This window comes from Falco cherrug, chromosome 14 (assembly GCF_023634085.1).
Source record: "Falco cherrug isolate bFalChe1 chromosome 14, bFalChe1.pri, whole genome shotgun sequence".
Classification (NCBI taxonomy): domain Eukaryota; kingdom Metazoa; phylum Chordata; class Aves; order Falconiformes; family Falconidae; genus Falco; species Falco cherrug.
In genome coordinates this window covers 17,927,705-17,951,449 of record NC_073710.1, presented here as the reverse complement: position 1 = coordinate 17,951,449, position 23,745 = coordinate 17,927,705, and the positions used below count along the sequence as shown (strand labels likewise).

At 46.7% G+C, this 23,745-nt stretch overlaps 1 long non-coding RNA gene across 4 annotated transcripts; it reads right to left on the bottom strand.

Moving 5' to 3' along the window:
• Positions 1-1,726: 1,726 nt before the first annotated feature.
• LOC114015456 (uncharacterized) lies at positions 1,727-23,745 on the bottom strand. Of its 4 annotated transcripts, XR_008735171.1 has the most exons (6): positions 22,933-23,062; positions 18,137-20,219; positions 15,983-16,059; positions 9,208-15,198; positions 7,982-8,188; positions 1,727-5,276 (listed from the first exon to the last, which is right to left on the bottom strand). It is a non-coding gene; the product is annotated as an uncharacterized LOC114015456 (long non-coding RNA). The 4 variants fall into 4 exon arrangements; XR_008735170.1 differs by lacking the exons at positions 18,137-20,219; positions 22,933-23,062 and adding an exon at positions 23,090-23,745; XR_008735169.1 differs by lacking the exon at positions 18,137-20,219.

Here is a 23,745-nt window from a genome sequence, read left to right as displayed (position 1 = left end):
CATGATACTGCAACCTGTCTGTGCAAATTCGCTAGGGCCCACAGCCTGTGATAACGGTCTGCGCAGAGTACTGTGTGGGGCAAATTTAACTTTTCGTTAATTTTGTTAAAGCAGCTTCAGAAGAGCTTCTGTTGGCAAAGAACCATATTTCAGAAATTCAGACAGAGATCAGCCACCACATGACATGTTCTATTGCTCAAATACATGTGTTCAAATATAGTTAGATTCATATTATTTCGCTTACCATATCAAAAACCATCTATAAGAAGCATTTTGCACCTTCCATTAGATTCTGTTTGTGCTACAAAATTCAGAAACTTTGCAATGTTTGCAAGTTCCAGCTACCAAGACCTTCTCAATCAGTAACATTTGACTGAAAATCTGAACTTTATACACTGTATGAGCTGTTTTAAAAACAAACACTAAATCTGAACTTTACCAACAGAGAGAAAATCATGAAAAAACAACCAAACTTCTTTTAATGGAAAATTTCTAATGTGTTTCTCATTGAACAGGACACAATGTCTAGTATAAAAAACCTAGCAATGTGAATTCACAAATGCTTATTTAGCCTGATCTCCAAATTGGAATGAATTAAAGATAACTCAGTTGTCTTCAGCTGAGCATGCAGGACTTACTTGTGTGTGTCTGTAATGGCAGTAAAAATTTCACACACACACACAAATTGTTTCCTCTGCTTTTTCTTCTTAGACTGGACTAGTAATTTTAAGATATCATCCCCTTTTTCAAAGAAAATGCTTTTAAAGTTTCCTTTATGATTAAGAAAGTCCTTTTGTTCTGGAGTTAAGCTACGGAATATTTTACAGAAAAGAAGACAAAAGCTAGAACACAGAAGGCTCTGCCAGGTAATTTAAACCCAACTGTCTTCTCTCCAGAACCTTTCTGCCACACATCAGGAGTTAAACCCCGTTTCTGCAAAGGATAGCTGCCCTGCTGAGTCTCAAAGGCAGCAATACAGAGTTTACCGTTAATCCTGTGCAGAATAATGAATGATATACTACTGAGATTAGCGAGGCAGTGTCAGACTGAGGTTTCTTCCTCTTTGTACGCTGATTCCACCTGGGTGAAAGCACACTGTTAAGACCCCTTAAGCATACAAAATCTCTAATCAAGTTTTCAGCAGTCTGGGCCTTTAGTTAATATACAATATTTAAAAAAAAAAAAAAAGCTGTCACTTTTGATGGCACTTTCTTCTCCTTCACAAGGACACATTTTGTTATGGCTGTTGTTAACACGGGGGGCGAAAAAAAAGGAAGTCGTAAGAAAGAAACTGGAACACTAATTCTGAAATATGTCACTTCCAAACAGCAAGACTCTCTCCTACCATCTTCATGGGCTGAGCTCTTTTCATGCCATGTCACTTGCATCATGCATTAATAATGCAGTAATGCATAAATAATGTCCCCACCTGAGATCAACACAAGAATTGTTGGTTTCTGGATTGTCTTGGGCAAATTTTGAATTCTAAACCTTTGGGATGCCCACTCTTCCTGTTTTTAAGTTTTCCCTGTAACCAAGGATGTTCATAATTTACTTTTTTAACAGACACTAATGGTCTCATGAGCTCTGATGATTACAGCAGCTGAACTTTAAGGAAGACATCTAATATCTTTAATCCTTAGGAAAAAAAAAAAAAACAAACCAAAACCAAAAACATGAGAACTGAAAGCACTCATTTCTGGTTTGAGATATGCATTTATAATACATATCTGTGCAGCCTGTGTTCAGCCACATGCTGTCAGGACAAAAACGGCTTACACGTGGAACTGAGGATTTAAAAGTTAAACCAGAAGACAGCGCCTGGTTTATTACCCCAGGGGGAAATAGATTAAAAGAAGGTTCCCTTTGTCAACAACTGATAATTTGCACCAATTTTATTTTTTATTTTAAAAATAATGGAAAAGTTGAAGCTGAATAATACCAGTTTTCTATTGAATCATACTAAAATAATAATTTATAAACAGATCTATAGATAAATCTGTTTATAAATAAATTTTAGCAGATTTAAACAAAATCCAAATATTGTATCAAAACAATGTTCAAATATGGCAAAACAGAGTTCATTTTTCAAGGTATTCCATGAAAACAAAACAAACTATGATACTGTTTGACCAAAAAAACTCCCCACACAACTAAATAAAAATTCAAAAAACCAACCAACAAACAAACAACATGCAGAAATGCAACTGGAGAAGTGGTTCCTTATAGGACCTCTACAGGGAAGTAAGAGGAACCTGCTCCCTGTACATGACCGGCACCAGCTTCCACTGGTCTGGCAGCACAGATGGAGCTAACACGCAGAGCTGCTGACTTGGCAGAAGTCTTCAGCAGCATGAGGGGACCTCAGCTACTCCTGGGGAAGAAAAGCCTCAGTCACAAAGCAAAGACAAGAGCTCAAGTTGCTTTTTGATGGTGTGCGTAGTCTAACAATAGCCAGACTTTAGCATCTGGCATTGCAATAGCAGTGCTTTTGCAGAAATTATTCATTTTGCTAAGAAAATAGCTAAACTAAAAAAGCAACAAAAGAAAATCCTTCCCAATGCAGAAAGAGAAAAGCAAAAGGTTTTCAGCCTCCTCCTGCAGTGGACATCAGTGAGGCACTTTGATGTCAGGGAGGGGACCAGTCAACAGAATCAGAAAAGACCAGGGCTGTAGAAGCAGATGTCTCAAACCCTTCTCATCATGCATTACATATATGCTTTGCTCTGTTTTGAGCTTACCTTCTCGTGAAGAGCAGCTTGCTACCCCCAGAATATGAGAGTTAAGGTCAATGCCAAGTAAGGTATTGCCAGACTGTGGGTAATGTAATTTTTTTTTTTTTTTCAAAGAGAGGAAATAATGTGTGCAGAGCAGCAATGGTTTATACCGGGTCAGTCAGGAAGTGTGGGGCTGGGTACTTAAAAAACAGATATTTTTGTTTTATGTTTCTCTCAGAAAACAAAAGCATACAAGAAAAAATTTCTTAGCTAAAAAATGCAGAGTTCAAGTTCATCTATAGCTAATTTTCAACGGATATTGTGTTTCATACTGAAGAATGCCACTTTGCATCTGCATCTGCAATTATTATAGAATTGCTAAATAGCTAAACCCAGCGCCCCTTTGGATCGTAGCACAGGTAATAGCAGAAGACAGGACAGGAAAACAGTGAGAGTTTATTAACTCTATTCTCACAGGTGAAGAGCTGAGGCATGATTGGTTTAAGGCTGAAGTTTCACATACATCTTCATCCAGCGCTGCCAATGAAAAAAGACAGTCCCTGCTTCTGCTGTCCTTGTCCGCCTCTTGCTGTCTCTGCCCTGACTTGGCCCCTGTGGATAAGAAAGAAGAGGGCTAAAGATCTGAAAACACAAAACACAAATCCAAAACTGACATTGTGAATATTGCAAGTAATGGAAAAGAGAGAATCAGCTGGAGGTTTGTCTCTTTAAATTACAAAACAGCTTTTAATTTGGCCTTTCATGATCATTACTTATTAGCAGTAAACCAGCTGGTAATCTTTACTGCTGTAAATGTTCATGAAAAATTAATGTAACAAACCCACTCAGAAGCTCAGAACAATAGTCCTTGAACAGCACAGTTAGCTGAAATACCTGGAATTTGATCTGCATGTTGCACAATTACCTCTATCTTCTGATAAGGAAGCTGAAAAAAGTGACTCTATAATTAAGCAAAGCATTATGTTTTTTGAGATTTGTTAACGAAAAATCCACCCAGCCAGCAAACAACTGATTCTTGCGATGGCAAAGAGAAAAGGAAGTATCTGTTGTGCCAAAACATCTGTGAATATCCGAATATACATTAAGACAGATCACAGTTGATTTGGGGAGGAAAAAAAATAAAAAGACAGTAAGCAATTTGTCAAAGATACGCTAAAAAGAAAAAGAGCATTTCACAGATGGAAGAAGGATCACCAAGTTTTTCAAAAACCTCCACGATGATTAAAAAAAAATCCGCACTAATAATTTCTGTTGAAATATTCAAGCAGAAAAGTTGACAGTGGAGTTGCCTTGGAAATGCTATTTCTTGCTGATAGACCTTTTACAAACTTTTTTAGACCTTCAGACGTCATGGCTTTATTTATGTGTGTGCTGAGAACAAATTTGCTGCCTTCCCAGGCCTGTTCAAAAATGGTGTTTAATCATTCTATCAAAAACCAGGCTCTGCAGAAAATATTGGATCAGCTGAAGGTAAAACAAGATGCAGTTTCTCCTCGGTGTGTGTGGAGCTCCTGCATCACGCTGGTTTAACCCTACCTTCTTTTCCAGTTGTTACTGTGCAGAGGGAAGATAAATGTTTTGGGGATAGGCTGGTGCTACCAGCCTAATGACAATGTCTTCTAATTAGTCTTCCCTTGAAGTGGAGAAGACCAGCAGTCTTTCTGAATACATTTTCGTTGAGAAAAGACAGGGAAAAAATGGCCATACATCTTCTACAGACGTGCTGGGTTACTGCAGAAGGACAAGAAAGCCCAGGCAGGTGACAATCCTAGCTGATTTTACAGGAAATGTGGTTTTCTAAAGCCATTACAGACATATTTTTAGCAGCTGATTTGCAACAACTTGTTCAAAAAAATACCCTAAAATCCCAAACACTGGCACTGTATTTCTGTAGGGTTTGCTACAGACCTTGAGAACAAAGAGCATAATAATAAAACAAAGGACATAACTGAGGCTATGCTGTGGTTTTGTAGCATCAGGTCACATTTCAAGCACCACTGTCTGATGTGCTGCTGTTGTGTGACCACTGTCGGGCCGTTTATATTCACATGAGGATGATGCTGGCTCATTTGCTTGTTCATACTGCTACAGACGGAAGTCAACGCAGGGCTAAACAAAACTCTTGCAAAACATTCAGGAGAAACCAGTGAACTCTATGGAAAGCAGCTGGCAGTTCATGCTCTTTCCTTATTTGTCCTCAAATTGTCTGGACAGCAAATACAATGGAGGTTGATATGGTTGATAAGGAGCGAAGATGATGGGGACGGCTTTCTACCGAAAGTGCTGCGTAGACATCCTGAGACAACAGCAGCACTCAGAAAGACTGTGGTCCTTTTTCACGGGACTCAAAACATTGCATTGCACTGCGGTCTTCCCAGTCCCCTCGCCAGAGCTCCTGCGTGGGTGCAGGTGGTCTGCACGGCACGGGTTTTGCATGTCAGGGCAGACCCCCCCGGGACTGCAGCCCCAGCTGCTCTCTTCCAGCTCTACAGCTGCTCCTGGGTGACTTTGGGCAAGCCGCTGCCTCAGTTTCGCCAACTGTAAAATGGAGAAGAGGATACTTCTCTTTGCTAACATTTCGTTTCAGGTGTAAAGCAAGCAGTATTTGTGAATACAGTATTTATCAGCAAGACAACAATGCTAATGCTAGCATTATTATTACAATTGACATCACTATCATTTTACTACTGGAATGGAATCTATGCTAACAAGTTATGTTGCTGTATTTGGAAACTAAATCTCTATGAGTGTAGCACTGAAAAACAATTTGTAATTCTGAGGCCAATATACCAATTACACTTACCTATATTTCTGTTTTTTCAGCCACCACATGAGAGAATGATGTTGGCAAAAAAAAGAAATACATTTTAAATCAGTAATTTATGGCAACTTTAACATCTTCTATACCGGTTTCCTGAAGGCAAAGGATTATGCAATAAAAAGGAAGTCAATATTGCAGCACTGAGGTTTGAAATTAGTGTGATAAATTGAATTTTAAACCAATACTGGCCCTATCACATACTTACAGATAATAAAACGTAACAGAGCAGATGATTTATAGGTGCTGCCACTGAGAATATAACACAGGAGGAGACTGCCAAAGTAATATTCGTATTCATATATGTCATATTACATTTATATGTCCCTTCTGTTGAGCTTCCTCAAGCTGGAAGGCTATGGTGTGTGGACTGTAAGCCTCAGTCAGCAAACTTGCTCCAGCTCCACTTCCACTCTTCCTGCCTTGAGCTCTCAGTCACGATAAATCAGCAAGCCTTCCGTGAGCTCCTGGCTGCTGTGGTTTCAAGCCAGTGACCCAGAAACACCAGTGAACATCTTTGTGTTATTCAGATCCCTAAAGTTCTCCTCCCCCAGAAGCTAAAAACGTCATCTATGCTATCTGTGAGCACTCTGACACTCGTTTTGTTACACATACTAGGATTCATGCCCTTTCTTCCAGTACCATCTATGCCATCCTCCCTTTTAATGGTAAACTAGTAATGGCTCGATGAGTCCAAACATACCAGATATTTCCATCATCCAGATCTGTTACTTACGCTGTGTATTTCTGTGAGCCATGAAGAAGCCACATCAATTCACAGGAGGAGAGGAGAGACATGACTGCTTTTCCAAACACTGAGGGCTACAGGGCAGAGAGGAAGGAGCAACACAAGGCCTGCTGGCAAATGCCTTTATTTCCATAAGCTGCAGTGTATACAGCTTGTAACGCTCGGGCATACAAACAGGACACTGGAATACAGGTAGAATGCCCATCCTGAGAATAACTCCTCAGCCTCTCATCTGTCTCTCTGCTGTGTCTAATCGTCTGCCTTTTTTTGCTCTGCTGCTCCTTCCGTGATACCACAATGCCACTCACTGCCGACATGCAGTATTAGCACTTTCTGCTTGGGATTCATTTAGTAGAAATGTTGCTGCCTCAGCAGAAGCATACAGGTTTCTGGCTTGGCTCCTAAGCACCTTTCTTGATGCTGTGCACCCACTGGATTCTTTTGACTGGTCTCTTTCAAAGGGGAAACATAACTGAGCAGCTAATTCTAACTGCATCAGCCAAGTCACCTCTAGACACTCCAACAGCCACCAGCACAAGGTATACCCCAGCTTTCTGGCAGTTGTAAAACCTTCTAACAACAGAAAAGACGCTCTCCTTCACCCAGCCATAGAAATGAAATTGCTTTCATGCCCTTCACCCATTACACCTGCTCTTCCCAAGGGTGCTGCATTTACACAGAGCGTGGCAAACCAGATCAGGGAACCAACCCAGAGTAACACCAGCCGTGTTTTGGTTGCCTGGCACCAAGAAAAGAGGGCTGCCTTTCTTGTGCCTTGCACCTTATACAAGTGCGCCATTACAGTATTTTTTAGGCTCCCGCATCCTGACTTTCCCAGTTTCTCAGTGATTTTTCTCTGGTTTTATTGTTTAACTCATCCATGCAGGCTGCTTAGTGCCTAGTGATCTCTTTCTAGATAGTTTACAACAAAGATGGATTAAAGATCAACGTAGCTGTTAGCTCAGCTGTTTTAGGCTGCCAGCTTGACTTTCTCCCAGAGATAGGCCAGTTTAGCAGCTTATCTTCTCAAATCTGCTCTTGCACGTGACCTATATTCGAATATGGCACATATCCCATGATACGGAGGTTTTAGTCCTTGGCGTGCTGTACGTTACTAGCCACTGTACAATGAGCTCTCTTTGGTTTTCATAATTGCTACAACAGCACCCACACAGTTGTGCATCATATTGCAAATATTATCTTGGGATTTAACAACAGGGAGGTGACCAGTAAGAACAACCTTGTGCTAAAATTAAGCTTAAATAAAATGAAAGCAAAGGTCTACTAAATTATAGCTAGAAATAGGTGCGGGATACTGTACTGGCCACATTCAGAGTACCAGAGTTTCTCCTAGCTGAGAAGCAGACTGAATTCAGACTTTCTTGATAGTTAGATCTGTAATTTGGTACTTTCATAAAATACAATGTTTACTAGTAGCAGCAGGAAGAAAACCCTAATGCAAACGAAGTTCTTACTATTACCATCAGTTTGGAACAACCTTCTTTTATATCTATTTAAAGCAGGACTCAAGGCTTTGTTTGGTCTTTAGGATGAGTAATATTTTCCTAGGTAATGATTTGCTCTTGGGCGATCTAGCTGATTAGCTTCCTGATAGCCTTGGATGGGGAGCACCAGTGAAGAGCAAAATGGCATTATAAAGAAAAAAAAAATGCTTACCAAAGAGGACAAGGACTTGTCCCTGCCTGGACAAGCACAGATGGATGAGCTGGTTTGTTAGGTGTATATTTCAAGACCTTTCAGAAGCTCCAATGTATTGCTGAACACGGCTCTGAATGTGCTGAAGCCCAGTGACGGTCAGTTCTCAGCGTTGTCATTGCGGAAAGGCTTACAGCCGCACTTGCAAAACCGCCTGTATTAGCATTCCTAGATGAAAGATACCGTATTCAAACCATGCCTTTGAATTTGCCTGAAACAGGCTCATTTTCTTCCCCTAGATGTGCCATGGGAGGGCAGCAGAGATGGTGAAGTGCTGGTGGCAGGGGCTCCGCTGCTGGTCCGTGGCAGCTGCGGGGAGCCAGGGCTGGCACCGGGCACTGGGCACAGGGCACTGGGCACTACAGGCGTCTCTGCTGAGGCCATCACATTGTACGTCTAATGGTTTTGGTTTAGTTCGGACGGGAACAGCAAGAAGTACGCACAAAGCACGGCTCTGCCCCGAGCCCCCAAATGTCCCGTTGCCGAGCTGAGCCATTAGCACAGAGGGGGTTGAAAAGGACAATAATGAAGTGCGAGCACCTGTTTCAGAGCAGCCACGCGTCCCTCTCAGCCGGCATCCTACTAGTAAACTACTAGTTTACTTCAGCAACAGCTTTCTCCAAAGCAGACACTGGGCCTGCAAATTTTCAGCCTCCCAAAAATTTATCAACTAATATTTGTAAATACATGAAAAAAGAGTAGGACATTGGGAGTACTGGGTGGCCTTTCCAGCGGGCAGCACTACTCACCCCACCTGTAACGCAAAGGGGAAACGAGACCAAGCAGCCAAAGCCTGCGTGCGACTTTCACACCTTGAGCAGAAAAAGCTCAACACCGAGACTTCGCTGCACCTCACCCTGATTTCCAGAGCCTGTGATAAGTCTGTTTGATTTGGTGACAAGCAGCGATCACTTTGCGAAGAAGTAAACGGTGTCATTCATCCCCCCCCCACAAAGCAGATCGCAGCTCAAACTCTTTCCTTGCGTACTTGTGCAGCTGCCGTGAGGTGGAGCCATGCACCAAATCCCAGCTGCAACCGAGCAGCAACCAGGAAAGAGCTTCTAGCTTTTTTGTTTTTTCTGCTTCAGCCAGGTTGATCCTAAGCCTCCATCCAAAGTCAGCTGATTGCTTACAAGCACCGATAAATCAAGCAAAAAGCGCTGATGGTAGCGCTGCTTGTTACTGACCGGGTGCTGTAGGTGATGTCCCAGAGAGGGTTAGCTGTTCCGCTGGTCACCAGGTAACGGGGGTGCCTCGGGATGCAGTCAGCCACCAAGGACGAGAAGTGAGCTGGTGAGATATTGTTTTGGGAAGCTGCTTCAGTAGCTGTGTTGTGCTGTTCCAATTACCCTTGGAAAGGCCACTTTACTCTGAGGCTTAAGAAGGGCCGTACAAGTTTGAGGGGATAAACCCCAACGTGGAAAGGCAGCTACAGGTGCCCTTCATCTAAGCTGCCTCTCAACCTTGTACTCTTCCCCTATAAACTTAAATACTCAGCTTTTCCTACAAGGCTACAGTGTGCTTCTGTTCACTTCTGTGCCCAAGGGACACTGTGTTTGCTGGCTGCCAGGGTGGATTGCGTTGCTCTACCCAGCTGATGACTGCAGGTGCCTTGGGAAGCCAAGCCGGTTCACAGAAACTGGTGGGACAAAGTGTCTGAACATAAATCCCATACATCTGACAGCGGCACAGGCAAGGATGGATGGATGTTTGAAACTGCTCCAAGCCAGGCACAGTGATTTGGTTTCATTTGGACCGCTCCACCTTGAAATATCTATTCTATTCCTAGTAAAATTTACATGAAGGCAAACTGAAAACCTGCAAGATTTTAATTTTGCAAGAACACTATTTTCAACTTTAAAAAAAAGTCTTGGAAAAATTCCCAAGAAGGGCTGAATAATAAGGTTGTAATACTTACAGGCGTAAACCCTGTGACTGTACGTATTTCAATGCTTGGGGTCTATTTAAGCTATAAATCCCATATGTGATGCACAAGGATGGCTACTGATCATCCTGATAAGAGAGGTCCAATTTGTCTGGAAATATATCATACAATTATGTTCTCTAATATTTGGCGTAATAAAGGCAATACTGTTGTCGGTTACCTCACTGATATGTAACTTTCTGTTGGCAAATCTTTCACAGTAAGGTTATAATAACATCACTCTTCGGCATCCCTGCCAGACACTCAACTCTTTATTTTCTGTTCTGTCATATAAGCTGAGTAATTTATACGCCTGTTCAATACAAAAGGTGGTTATTATATGTTTGAAGAAAGAGATTTGACAATACCTGCCTTGTAAGAAATACCGAGTTGCGGAGGAGATGAGAGGCAAAGGAGGTGACAAGGCAGTTTTCAGATGGAAGATTAGAACATTGTTCTGGGTTCCACAAACAAATATGTTGAATTATAGACAAAAAGCCACTTTCTAGCATTTGTCCCCTGTTGCTGCCGTCCTTTTAGGGACATAATCCCACTGAAGTCAAATCATGTCTATAAACTAAATTCCAAAATTAATCCATAAGTAGAGTATGTCATGGAAATGCTTATTATTAGTTTGATTTGTACAAGATGTATAGATATGATTTCAAATAAAAGCAGCATTATGGAAAAAATTACGTCAATTGCAGTTTTATCTGAATAAGGACTGCACAGCATGAATGCTCTCCCAAAATAACACATCTGCAGTGATCTAAGTGAAGCTTAGCTAACATTCCCTGCACTGTATTTTTACACAGGTAATTTTGTGTGACTGCTTAACCACAGCTCTAAAATGACATTGATCCCCAAGCTCTGACAAACGCATAGCGGGAGAGCCCCTTGCTTTACCCGGTGAGAAGGAGCAGTGATGGATGCTGGCCTGGTGCCAGCGCTGCTCTTCAATCCATATAAAGATGCGAGTAGATGTGTTTGAGCTGAGGGAGCGAAGCCCTTTGCCGTTTGCATCGCGCTGAAACGTGCCACCACAGGGCTGCCTCCTGCCATACCGGCCAGCAGCCGGGCACGCAGCTTGGGGAGCTTAAATAAGGCAAGAGCGGGAGGCGACAGAAAGCCCGCTTGGGGGTAGGGCTGTGTGGCACCATAGCTGCGAGGGAGCTGTGGAAAACTCCTGCCTGGGTCTGCTTTCCTGCAGATGACCAGGCTAATTAACCCCAGCCCAGCAGGCAGGATTCAGAGCACAAAATATTAGGTAGGTTGGGTGCCAAGAACTGATCAGGCAAGCTGCCTTAATCCCCTGAGCAAGGCAAAGGAGAGTGCCTGAGCACCGTGGGAAAGAGCAGCTCGTGGTGGACAAACATCCAACGCTGTCAATCTAACGCTGAACTCCTCTTAAGAGGCTCCCAGGAGAAGCCCACCCTGCTTGTGCTGGTCCGTACCATCCCGCTTTCCAGGGCAGTGCTGCTCTCCTCTACCAGCAGCCAGCTCCTGGGCCATCCTCATGGGGACTACCCTGTTGTCCCTGGGCCCTGGACACCACCGTGCAGCCCGGTGGCCCTTGGCAGCCGCAGGGAGCAGGGCTTATCCTGCTCTAGAGCAGCACCTGGCTTTTGCAGCATCGCAGAGTAACAGCAGACCAAGGCACAAGGGGAGAAATGCATCCTCTGTTCAGCTTCCTCTTGCAGCAGAGACATCGTTTCCCATGAGACCGAGGCGAGCTTATCGTTAGTGCCCAATTAAAACAGGAAGATCGTTGGAACTCAAGAGGGAAGGGGACATTCCCTGTCTTGGAGCAGTCCACTTGTCAAAGGAAAAGCACCCTCACGCTGCACTGGGGAGAAAGAGGAATGCAGGTCGCTGCTCTTCTGAAGAGGCAGCTGGGGTAGGAGCCTGGTAGCGATGGATGTAACCCTTCCTCCAGAGGAGCTGCTGAACTGTGAACGTGCCAAAGTGGATTTCCAAGCTGAGCAATACCTGCTGTCTTGAGTGACCTACTTTTTTTGCACGCTATGTGAATAGGGTTAGGCAACAGTTAATTCAGTGCTGAACACTAAAACTGTTGGGCAGCAACAATTATCACATGCCTGGTGAACCCCATGGAAAGCCTTACTGCCCCGTGACAGCGGTTACAGGACAATACCTCATTTCAGACCTGTGTTTTGGGCACACATCTAGCAGGAACACAGCCATTTTCTAAACTGAGCATCATCATTCAAATTCATTTATCGGGTCCAACAGGAGCTTTTCTTATTACTATGCACAGTAATTTACCAAACGCAGAGTTTTTAAGGTTATCTCATAAATCACATAAAAAATGAAAGGCACTTTCATGCCGAGCATCCAAGCAGTCCTGTGCCTCTGGATGAGCCATGCCGAGGGAGTAAGGCTGTCAGAAGGACGAGCACACAGGCAAATCCAGCTTTTCCAATGGCCTTGCCACATATCACATATCACACCAGCTATAAAATCCCACCCTATGGCACGTATCGCTCTCTGCCTGGCCCTGTGCTAGAAGGTCTCTCATGACTCTTGCCTGTCATTATTTTGTCTCACCTGGGCCAGCAAATGCTCAGCTAAATCTATACTGAACCATGGCTAGCTGAGTTTTCACTGAGATATGAAATGTTTGTCAATCATACAGGGAGGAGAAATACACTAACCAGTGAACCACTCTTTTGGACTTTGAATTCATTTCTGAAGTCTTTGCTAAATGATTAACAACTGTTTGGGAAGTTGGGATTTAGTACAGTATTTGCTGATGCTTTGACTCTATACAGATTTTTATTTTTATTTTTGAACAGAATCTGATTTCTTGATACCTTGGCCAATTAAATTAAACAGCTCTCCTCAAAACAATCCCCAGTTACCAGCAAGAAACCTAACCCTGACGGTTGCAGCACGAAAGCCTGGTATGTTTTATCTCCCTTTTTTTCCCAGAATGAGATCCTGGCACCCTAATTCACAGGCACCGGAGCTGATCTCCACAGAGAGTCGCAATCAAATCGACTCTTTCTTTGCAGCACAAAGGAAATCACATTTCTTTGAAACGCTGAGGAAATCTGAATGTGTGTTCCTGTTTAGCATGATTAAGGTGTCACATAGCACTCCCACGCACCCCGACACAGAGAACTTCTTGCCGGCTGCTGATGTCAAAGCAAATCAGCTGAAAACACGGAGGGGTTCTGAGAAACACAACTAGGACGTGCCAGGCGGGCTGCCAAGGAGCCACCCAGTGTCGTACAGACGGGGCAACCTCAAAGGCCACCTTCTCACAGGGGATGGGGACAACACAGTGATGTCCCCTGCCCCCCTGGCCCCCCAGCAGGTTTTTAATACAGGCATGGGGCACACGTCTTTTGCCATGTAGGACTTTCTGCATGTGAGCTGCTTGTTGCTGGTTATAAAGCCCTGACAGGACACAGCAAATGTACCCACAGCATTTAGGAACGTCACCAAGAGGTGCACTTCTGTGCTTTTGGATTAGCACAAAACCTTCTTTGCTTGTGCTCCGTCTTGGCCCCAGCCACCTGGGACATCTCTCTCTATCCCAGTTCTCTCTCATCACCCTGATGGTTCCAGCTGCCACCCTCTCACTTCTTCAGCTCTTTCATCTGTATATTTTTGCTTGTGTCCTGTGGTTTGTCCATTATCGACATTAATAATTTAGGGGATTGTCTGCTCCTGCTGAAATCAATTCCTGTGCTACTGCTGCTAAGTGCTGGGCTGGGCCCAAGAACCGCTGTGACGGGGCTGGAATGAAGCAAGTGAACTGAAATGAAAGCAGAAGAAAACAGGCACTGCGCCCTTCAGCAGCCGGTGAATTTAGGTGGGGATGTGCCTAAGAAACACAAGCACCAAACTCCAGTTGAAATCCTTCCTTTTTCAAATCTCTCCCACGTATGCGTTATGATCCCAGGGCTGGAAGCAGTCAGCCTCAGTGCAGGAGCCCCACAAGGTCCATGTTACCTCCAAGGCAAAGCTGCTTAGATACAGGCAAACGGGAAAACACATCACCCTGGGCCTCTGCAGATGTCCACCTAACGAAAACTGCGAAGGACTGAAGTGCTTGTGCAGAGCTCTTGATCCAAACATCTCTTTCTAAGCCCCCTGTCACACCTCCATCCCACTGCTAGGGACCATTCCAAGAGCATATACCAACAATCTGCAGATCTTACTTTTCAGCTGTTTGCCACCTTGGTGGCAAGCCATTTCCTTGCAAGTGGCTGAGGAAGAACAGTACCTTGTGTCTCAAGGCTTAAGCCAGTGGGGACCAAGTTTTCCTCCTTATTTCCTTCTCTGGCATACACAGATATGCTGCTGAGGGATGCACGTGGGGAAACGGTCAACAGGAGAGGGCACTGACTCTGTCTTGGAGAGGCATTTTTTGTTCTTAAGCCCAGGACTTTAACAGCTCTGTGAGGCAGACAGAAATAATAACAAGATAATGCAGACAATGATTTAGGGACCAGGTATGCAGACAGTTTGACCAAGGCTGAGAGGATAAATTCATCTGATATAACATCACTGAAGCTCAACTCTCATCCCTCGTTGAGCCATACCGCTGGGCTTCTCTGTCCTTCCCTGAACAGCACTTCAGCAGGAGAAGGAATTTTTGGTTCTTTTTTTGAAGCAGTGGGATTAAGACGCTGTCCCCACAGCCAGGCAGGCTGCAGCTGTGCCTGACGGCAGCAGACAGCGGCTGGCCAGCGGAGCACTCGTGCAAGGTCTGGAGCTCGGCTCCCACCAGGAGCTGCCGGCATCCCACGGAGGGCCCCAGCGCCCGCGTAGCCTGGCTCATCCCGCAGCCCGGGGCTGGAGGGTTACTGGGAGCGCTGCGAGGGTGCCAGCGCACAAATCCCAGCTTGCGCGGGGCAGCAGGCATGCCGAGGAGGGTGTGGGCACCCAACGCTTCCACCCGCCTCCGCCTCAGGGGCTTGGCTGAAGTCCCCCTGGGGCCACAGGCCTGGGTGCGGGGGACCCAGCACTTTGCTCGCCAGGCTCTCGGCTGGGTCCTGGACACGTCCTGGCTCCGGTACTTGCTGGCCACTCGTGGCACCCGGTAGGCACGGCGGGGAGGACACGCTTCCCTACCTGCCCGTGTTTGAAGTGCTCGGAGGCTGGGCAGAAACACGGTGCCGGTTGTGACGGGTTATGGACAGAAGCCAGAGCAGCGTACCATAGTCACATAATCCAATAACAAGAACAGATTAGGCAATCTCTGTGCTTCATGTTGACAGGCCTGAAGGAAAGAACAGAACATGTAATCAAATGAGGGGGGGTGTCTTTCTTTATTTTGAAAGAAAGACAACATTACAGCAACAGAAGAGATGGCATAGCACGCGCTAATTACGCTGCCATGGATATTTCTCTTTTGCAGGTTTGAGGATAATACTGAGATTTTTATCAAAGCCCAAGGGAGCAAAGAACCAGAGGAGCTGGTATTCACTGGGAGTTAAGCACCCAATTCATTGAATGATTATTCAATAGCTTTTGCCCCCCTGTTCAGCCAAATCGTGTAAGAGCACATTCAACTCTCTCATCAGCAACCCGCAATAAGAAAAATCACCCATAATCCAGCTTCCTCTGGGAACAGACCAATGCCTACACGGTCTTCTTAATGACAGATCAAGCTGTAACAAGAAGCACAAATTCACAATCTGCTATCAGGAAATGTCTAAGGCTTCCTTCTTTTGATTTCTGCAGAGATATTCCTGCTGAGTCACTGGGGTTTTAGTGTCATGTGCTAACGGGAGCTGCGAGAGCGAACCGTGGGCAGGGCTGCCCACTGCTCCTGCCTGCAATCGGAGGCTGGACACCAGCTGTAAGGAGCGCCTGGGTGCTTTCCTTGGGCTTTCTTGGCCAAGGCTGCAAGCCAGAATTGGAGTGAAATTGTATTGAAGAAATCATCTAACCCGTACACCAGGCTTTTTAGGTGAATTGTTTCACTGGCTTAACAGGCAACTAGACATCTAGTTATCCAGCCACTCTTTTCCCCGACCCAAGGATGTAATTTGATGACTCACCATCATTCAGGTGACAGCAATGACAGCTGGAGATTTTCCCCAAACAACTGATTTCTGATATGTAATTTGTTTAGATCCTGGTAAAAAAAAAAAAAAAAATCTGCTCCTGATTTTTGTCTCTGTGGTGCTAAACACATCAGTATCAAGTAACACCTTCTGCAGCAGTGACCTGGCTTACGCTGCTTTTGGGAATCATCCAGATTAACGAGGCTCTTTGCTTTTTTGAATCACCCTTCTGAAGCAATCTGTGGAGGCATGGTCTGCCTGAAAAGTGACAACCCCAGATTGCTAATGAATGTCCCCAGGCTTCAGCAAACCTGCTACAAAGCTCACTGAAATTAGCCCAGTGCCTTCGGTTTAGTAAAGATGCCCTGCAACGTGCAGGATGGCAGGTACCCTGCGCTGCGACGAGACTCAGGGCATACGTGCAAGGAGACATTTTGCCCTATTTAGGAAATTGCTGGCTAAGTTATAGGTGACACTATTCACCGGCAGTGTCACTTGCCCCGACACCTTTTCAGTGTGAAGGCAACTCGTCACAGCTGAGATGTGTGTGGAGTTGCCTTATTTACTCTCCTGGGGTGGCATGAATCAGAGTTGAAAAGTGCAGTATGTTGAAGCCAGCCCGTATTCCCATGATGTGCGAGCGTGAGTCACTCAGTGGGGAGATTCTGCCAGGGTCCCTCCTGGACAACCCAGCTCTGCTAAACACGCTGGAAAATCCACAGATAAAAACAGCCCCAGTGACGCACGGGAGCTGAGCAGGCTCCGTGCCTTTTTGGGGAAGCTTCTGAAATGCCGACGTTTCCCCTTGATCAATAATCTGGCTGGCAGGGAAGGGCTTTGAAGCGGTTCAGAAAACACAGCCTTCTGCTCACACAGTCGCTGCTGTTTCTCTCCGGGAAGGTGACAGGCTGGGTAACTCCAGGAGCAGGCAGCAGAAGGATTTCTCTTCCGTGTATATTTAAAGCCAGGCTCTCCTGTAAGAGCCCTTGCTTACAGAAAAGATAATGCAGGATGTGAGAGGGCTTTCTGTGGCATGTGCAAACAAAAGAATTAAGTACAAAAAGTAAGTCCCATCCCAAGGTGCCACAGCTGAATGCTGGTTTTCCTCATCACGTCCTTTCTCCCTCCTCTCGCCAGTGAATACTGCTTGTGGGGTTATCGTGGGAATTAGGGAGCAAACTGGGCTGTGTTCTGCAGCAAGTTGGCCTGAACATTCAGAATGGGCTTTTTTGGTTTTAAAATCCATCCCTCACCTGATCCTACGATTAGCAGAGCTGATCCCTCAAGTCCCTGCAACCACCGCAGCGAGGGCACCGCGGACAGCAATGGTTTCCATGCTATTGTCCCAACTCAGAGTACAAAGCAAAGCCGCTGACAGGAATGTTTCCAGATAAATATCTCATTAATTTCAACCACAGGCAGCCATGAGTCACTTCCCCTTGACTACACTCCTCTCTTGTCACCAGAAATCAGGTAGTGGAGATCTGGTACTGTGTAAAATTTGTAATTATTTTGAATGAATATAAATAGTTTCGTGATGAGTCTCAAAAATTCAGGCCTAAAACATTCCTTTGTTTTCTCCAGAGATTTGCTATTAGTTAATCACCTTTGCTCCTACCACAGCTGTATAATAAAATGGTAATTTTAGGGCAAAACTGTTGGATTTTTATGTAAAGGTAGCAGGTTGGGCTTTCCTTGAACTGTGGTTCTGCCTCCTGGTAAATTGTGCCTTTCCCCCGCAAAAAAAAAAAAATAATACTGGCACGAGGCGATGCTCACCCTCAGGCACCGGCCCTGCAGCGTGCCCGGGGTGGGGGCTCCCCGCCGGTGGCAGGCTGGCTCCCACGTGCCACGCGGGTCTTGGCAGCTCTGCCGTGCCATGCTGCTGCTGAGATTCTCCTTCCCTTCCCTTCCCTTCCCTTTCCAGCAACTGGATCAGCTCGGCTACGCTCTCGGGCAGTGGCGCGACTCGGAGCCTGGTTAATCGCAGACCCTGAAGCCTGAAAGCCAGCAGTGTCTCACATGCCAGCAGCTGTTTCTCTTTTAGACAGATTGGGTTTTCTTTTCACATTTTTTTTTATTCTGGAACAACAACAGCTTGACCAAGATCCAAATCCTCAAGTTCTAAAATAAAAGCAAGAGCGGTACCTCAGCGCACACATGGGCAACCGGAGGGTCTGCGCTGGGGCCACACAGGGCTGGGGCTGCCGCATTTGAAGTGATGTGGTGGCATCATTTGCCACGATAAATCACTGGAGCCTTTAAGCCTGTACGCAATATCCAGTTAAAAAAACCAAAACCAAACAAAAATCCCCAGACTGCTCAATAACCACTCAGGCCTGACTTAAAATACGTTAAAAAAAGAACCTTTCCCACCAGCTATCGTGGGATTTGAATTATATTTTTGCACTGGAGGTGAATTCATGGCAGGACAGACCCCGCAGCCAGCAGCTACCAGATGACCTTCCGTGATGCTGGGGAGGCCTTTGGGATCCTTTTGGGCTGTCAAAGCTACTGCGGGAGCACTGGTCAGGACACTCACACTTGGCCAGGCTATGGCTTGGCTTCAGCTGAGCGTAGCACCGAAATCAGGGCTTTGTTCAGACCAAAACCTCTCGCCAAGCATTCTTCCTTCACTTCAATCGTTGCTCGTTAGCCCATGGATCCACTCTGGTGGCTAATGACTGCTCTTGTCTGAAATCGGTGGATTTCAAGGCAATAACCAAACTTTACGAGGAGTTTCTCATCGATACTGATGAAGACGGGAGAGGAAACACGGCAGGGGGGTGATAAACACTGTCGCTTCGTCTCATGAATTCCCCTAATGCTCCCTGGGGGGTGGTCCCTGGTGCCGAGGGCACTCACAGGCTTTTAACCTGAATCACAGGGAAAAAAATCCGCAGAAGCAGCCTGTGCTGCGGTGGCACAGCCCCCCAGCTAGGAAATGGCTGCAGGCAGGTTGCTTTGTGCTCCATTTCAAGCCCTGGAGGGACCTGAATGTCCCACCTGTGTGCTCTTCCACGGGTCGCCCCCCCAGCCGCTCGCTGCCCCGGGGCCACTCCTGGCCAGGCTCCCCGCAGCCCATGAACCCCGTGCTGACCCACACCAGGCCCCCAAAACCACAGTAACTTTACTCATGAGCAGGTGGAGGCCAACAGCTTGGTTTGGGGCTCCATGAAGACACCGGAGTCCAGCAGTAGATGGGAGGTGACTCGTGGTGCCAGCAATGGCCGGTGGCAGAGCAGCCACGTCCCCACGTCCCTGCGGATGGCAGCTCGCCCTCGTCATCCCTGGGACACGCTGGAGCTGCTGAGAATGCAGCGGGGACAAAAATTGGAAGAATTTACTAACTAACTTCCATAAGGGATGGGGAGCAGGGCGCAGCCCAGAGCCCCTGGGCAGGGGGACAGAGTGAGGAGGAAAAGAAGGAGGAGGAGGAGGAGGAGGAAGGCCCCAGGGCTGCAGTGGTGGCTGTGTGCCGGAGCTCGGGCGGGTTTCCTTGGCAGCCGCAAGCTCAGGGCGCTCACCATACCTAAGTGAAGATTTTGTCGCCATGGCAACATTGATGTCATCAGCTCTGCAGCAGCGTTAACCTCAAGTGCAACTTTTTTTCTTTCTCTTTTTTTTTTTTTTTTTCTTCTTTTTTTTTTCCTTTTTCCCCCTTGGTTTAGGTATTTTTAAATTTATTTCTTCATTTCTCTCAGGAGGTGACCCTGCTGCCAGGGCCTGCATCAGCACCCACGGATGTCCACCAGCCCCAGCCCCCTCCCGGCATCATGTGGGGGTGGTGGGGAGCCCCACCACCGGCAGCAGTGGGATGGGGCTGTATTTCTGCCCTGTGCCCCCTGACCTGTTTCCCCTGTCCTCGTAAACTGATGGTATTTCCAGGGAAGTTGGTGCGGAAGCTCCCGAAACATGAAGGAAGTGACCTGGGGAGAGGCTTCATACCCGAGGAGATGCCTCATGCTGGCAGACCTGCCTGGATGGCATCTGGGGCTCTTGCCACGCAAGAGCACAACATGCTACAGCGGAGCTGCTGCCGCTCACCTCCCCATCAGCAGGAGTCAGATGGATCCACCAAGGTGGGAATCCGATGTCTCCGCAAGGGATGCAATGCCTGGTGTGAGCATCTGATGGCTGCTCGCGGCTCCGGCTGGGCGGTGGAGGCTGAGCTCTGCCCTTGGCACTCGGCCGAGTTCCATGCCTGCACCAGCACAGTGTCCCCCCTGCACTAAACCAAAAATCCCTCTTCAAATGACAGCCAGCATGGGTTTTTTGAAGAAAAAGTTTGCAAGGGAGTGGGACCTGGCTTCCTCACCAGACTCAAGCGAGAAGGCTCAGCCCTCTGCCAGCCCCAGTCCCAGGGATAGGTATGATCCCGTCAGACAGATCCTCGATTCCCCTGGAGCCTCCTTTAACTTCCACGTATCAGGACTACTGCTGTTAATAGCGGGCCATTGCAGAAGTCTGGGTCAGGCTGTTCCAGCCAAAAATATTCTACATGTTACCCAGTTCACTGCGATGTTAAAACAAGCATTTCACCTAATGGACAGGGCAGGAGTAAGGTTACAGCTGAGCCTGGCTTTTCCTCACACACAGCCCTTCTCCCTGAGTCATGGGGAACTGTTGTTTTAGCTGTAGCTGGGATTTTTATAAAGGTCTGCTTTTTTTTCTGCTTTTTTTTTTTTTTTTGGTACACTGGACAAATCCTGCTCCCACACCAGCCCATTGTGCAGGGTGGGACCTGCTCTTTTCCTTACTGGGAAGGAGATCTACATGGGCCTCACCTGCCCAGCACTGGGCATGCAGGCGTGGGGATGCTCACCCAGCCCTGCCACTCCTCATCCCATCCATCACGGCTGGAGAAAACGCCACGTGGAAGGGAGATGGCTGGTAAAATAGGATCAGAGAACAGAAAATCCTAGTCGACGGTACTTTTTCTCCTTTATAAGCAACAATCAACCAAAACTTGCATCTTTTTAACGTCCTGATACTTAAAATGAAATTCAAAGCATTCCTGATAAATGTGTTTCTGGAGCCTTCAAGGTTCACAACCCTGCCTCTCAGCGCAGCAGTAAATTACGAAACCTAACTGCAAGATCTCAAAGCACCTGGCAAATGAGTCAGTAACATTAGTTATCCTTAATGTCATCATAATTGGTAAAATATGGAAAGAAAAGTATCCCTAAGCCAAGGTTTCTATATTTTAAATATAACTAGGTATACCGCATACCAAAGACACTAGCAACACTTTAATAAAAGCGAGACAGCCAGCAGGTCTCTGACCCTGTATTCAAAGCAAACGTTTCTTTTTAAAAGAACTGCATGTAGTTTAATACAAAGGCACTGACTCTGTAGTAAAGGCACAGGCAAACCCAGGAGATTCTGGGTGGGAGAGACTGAGGTTTAACAGTGTCTCTGTTACCTGCTGCAAACGATTCAACTTCAAATGTATGCTGCAGCAAAATTTAAGGATTAATGTTTGATATTATATCCCAGCTGGAACAAACATTAACAAGAAACTGGTTACTATATCAACTGCCAGATCTGTGAAGCAAACTGGTTAATTTAGGTGTTGAGACCAATTCGATGCTAGTAATGAACCGAACACGAGCTGGGAGCTACGTTCTGATACACAGGCCTTTGTAGAGATCGGCAGGAAAAGGACACGTATTGGCATCGGCAGGGCTGTGCCAACAAGGTTCATTCACGACCAGCGGACTTCTGTGAGGTTAGTGTATGCATATATTTAAAAGCTGATAGGGCCCAATTTAAAATTACAAATAAATTACAGTACTTGTTGAGCTGGTTGGTGAAAAACGTAAAAGTGAGATTGCCTAAAAAAAAACAATAAAAAAAGCAGGTACCAGGCTAGCAGGACAAATACCTATGTGTTTAATATCACTGGCAAAAAGGATATTCCAAGTTCTGTTATTAATAAAAAATGGCTCAACTCAAATATTTACTTAAGATTTGCCCCAGTCAATAGAAAAGAGAATGGAAAAACCCCTGCATGGTAACATCTGCTTAAAACAAGCATTTTGAGATACGTGTACTCTATTTAGTTGGAAAATATAATTAAAAATTCAAAACACAGCAATATAGTTGAGTGATGTGTTCTAATGGGTACAGCTGGTTGGCTTTACAGAGGCTGGGAGAGGTCAGCGTTGCCTTCAGCGTGGGAATGATGGTAGCACTCTGCTCTGATTGCTTATAGACACGTAGAAAGTCTCAAGGAGCTCTGTTCCAGATTAGAAATCCTCATACACATGAGACGGGAGGTTACTCCTGCTCCCAGCCATCAGGGGAGTGGAAATCCTGAAGATGGAGAGAGCCCCAGCTCCTGCTGTTGTCCAGAGGACAGCAGTCTTGGGTGGCGCTGGCATCCACCCTTCGCTTTTGAGCCCATCCTCACTCTTGCCTACCTCTACTGCATTTGGGGATGGCTACCCGGCGTCCAGGCCTTAAACCAATCTGCCAGCAAGGTCTTTGGACCTTCCCGCTGTATTTCCAAGAGGACTTTACCTGAATAGAGGCTCGATGCTCCCTGGGAAGCATAAGGAGTGAAGAATATCTTTTTGTTCTCAGTGCTGAGGCTCAGACATGGAGCCTCTCCCTGCTTGGCAGTGGTGGCCCTGACACAGGGACAAGGCCTGCTCAAAGCCCGTTGACAAGGCTTGCCCACGCTGGGGACACGCAGCCATCTCTCAGGTCATGATACCCACAGACCTCGAGAGGGCACTGAGCAACCTGCAGACCTGTCCTGAGGGCAGCCCAGGTGCCCCACGTCCGCCCTGGTGCCACCACCCACCACACCTCCCCCGTGAGGTCCCAGGACCAGCGTTAGGCATGGAGCCTCAGGTCCTCACGGACAGGGCTTGCAGATAACCCGGGCTCCACCTGGTGTGAAAGGACCCCATGAAGATAATGTACCAAGCTCTTACCTGGTAAGAATACAACCAGACAACGCTTCAGGTCAGCAGCTGTTTCAGCACTCCCCTCCGAGAAAATCCACGCCTAATTGTCAGGATTTTAGGCATGTATTTTACTCTCTGAGTAACATACAAGCTGCACCTACCCAGCCAGGAAAGCTGCACCTACCCAGCCAGGAAAGCGGAGGCAACTGGCACTTTGTGAGATTCACTCTGTGTTTGGTCTTCTGAAACTCACAACGTAGCCGCGAGCAGTGGAAGCAGCGATAGGAAGGCAGGACAACCGCAGGGTTTTAACAAGGACGTGAGAAAATTGCTCCTGAACCAAGGCACCGCTGCGGCTTTGTGCTCTTTGGGCTTGTATCAAAGCTCTCGCGCTGGTTTGGGTTGAAAGCCGAAAGCTGCAGGTTGGACAGCCCCGGTATTCACAGTCCCCGGGAAGACGGGGCTGCAGTAACCTCCCCGACGCAGTCCGGCAGCTCCCGCACGGCTCGGATCAGCAGCAGGCAGCAGCTGAAAGGCAGGCAGAAAGGCACCGTCACCCAGGTGAAACCACCACGGACCCCCACGAGCCCCAGTGCTGCAGTAGAAAAAACCTCAGAAAACCCTTCCTGGGCACAAGCTCGGCAGCTCTTCCCACGCCCCGTCTAATCCTCCCCTCCTGCGACCGACGGGAGAGCCCCCGGTGCGACCCGAGCCCCGGGGGCGCCTAACCACGCCGGCTCGTAGCTGCCGCAGGCTGGAGGCCAAGGCCACCCGCCCTGGCACCGAGGTGGCCCCCACGAGGTGACACAGCCCACAAGTCCCCGTTTATTTAACAGCACG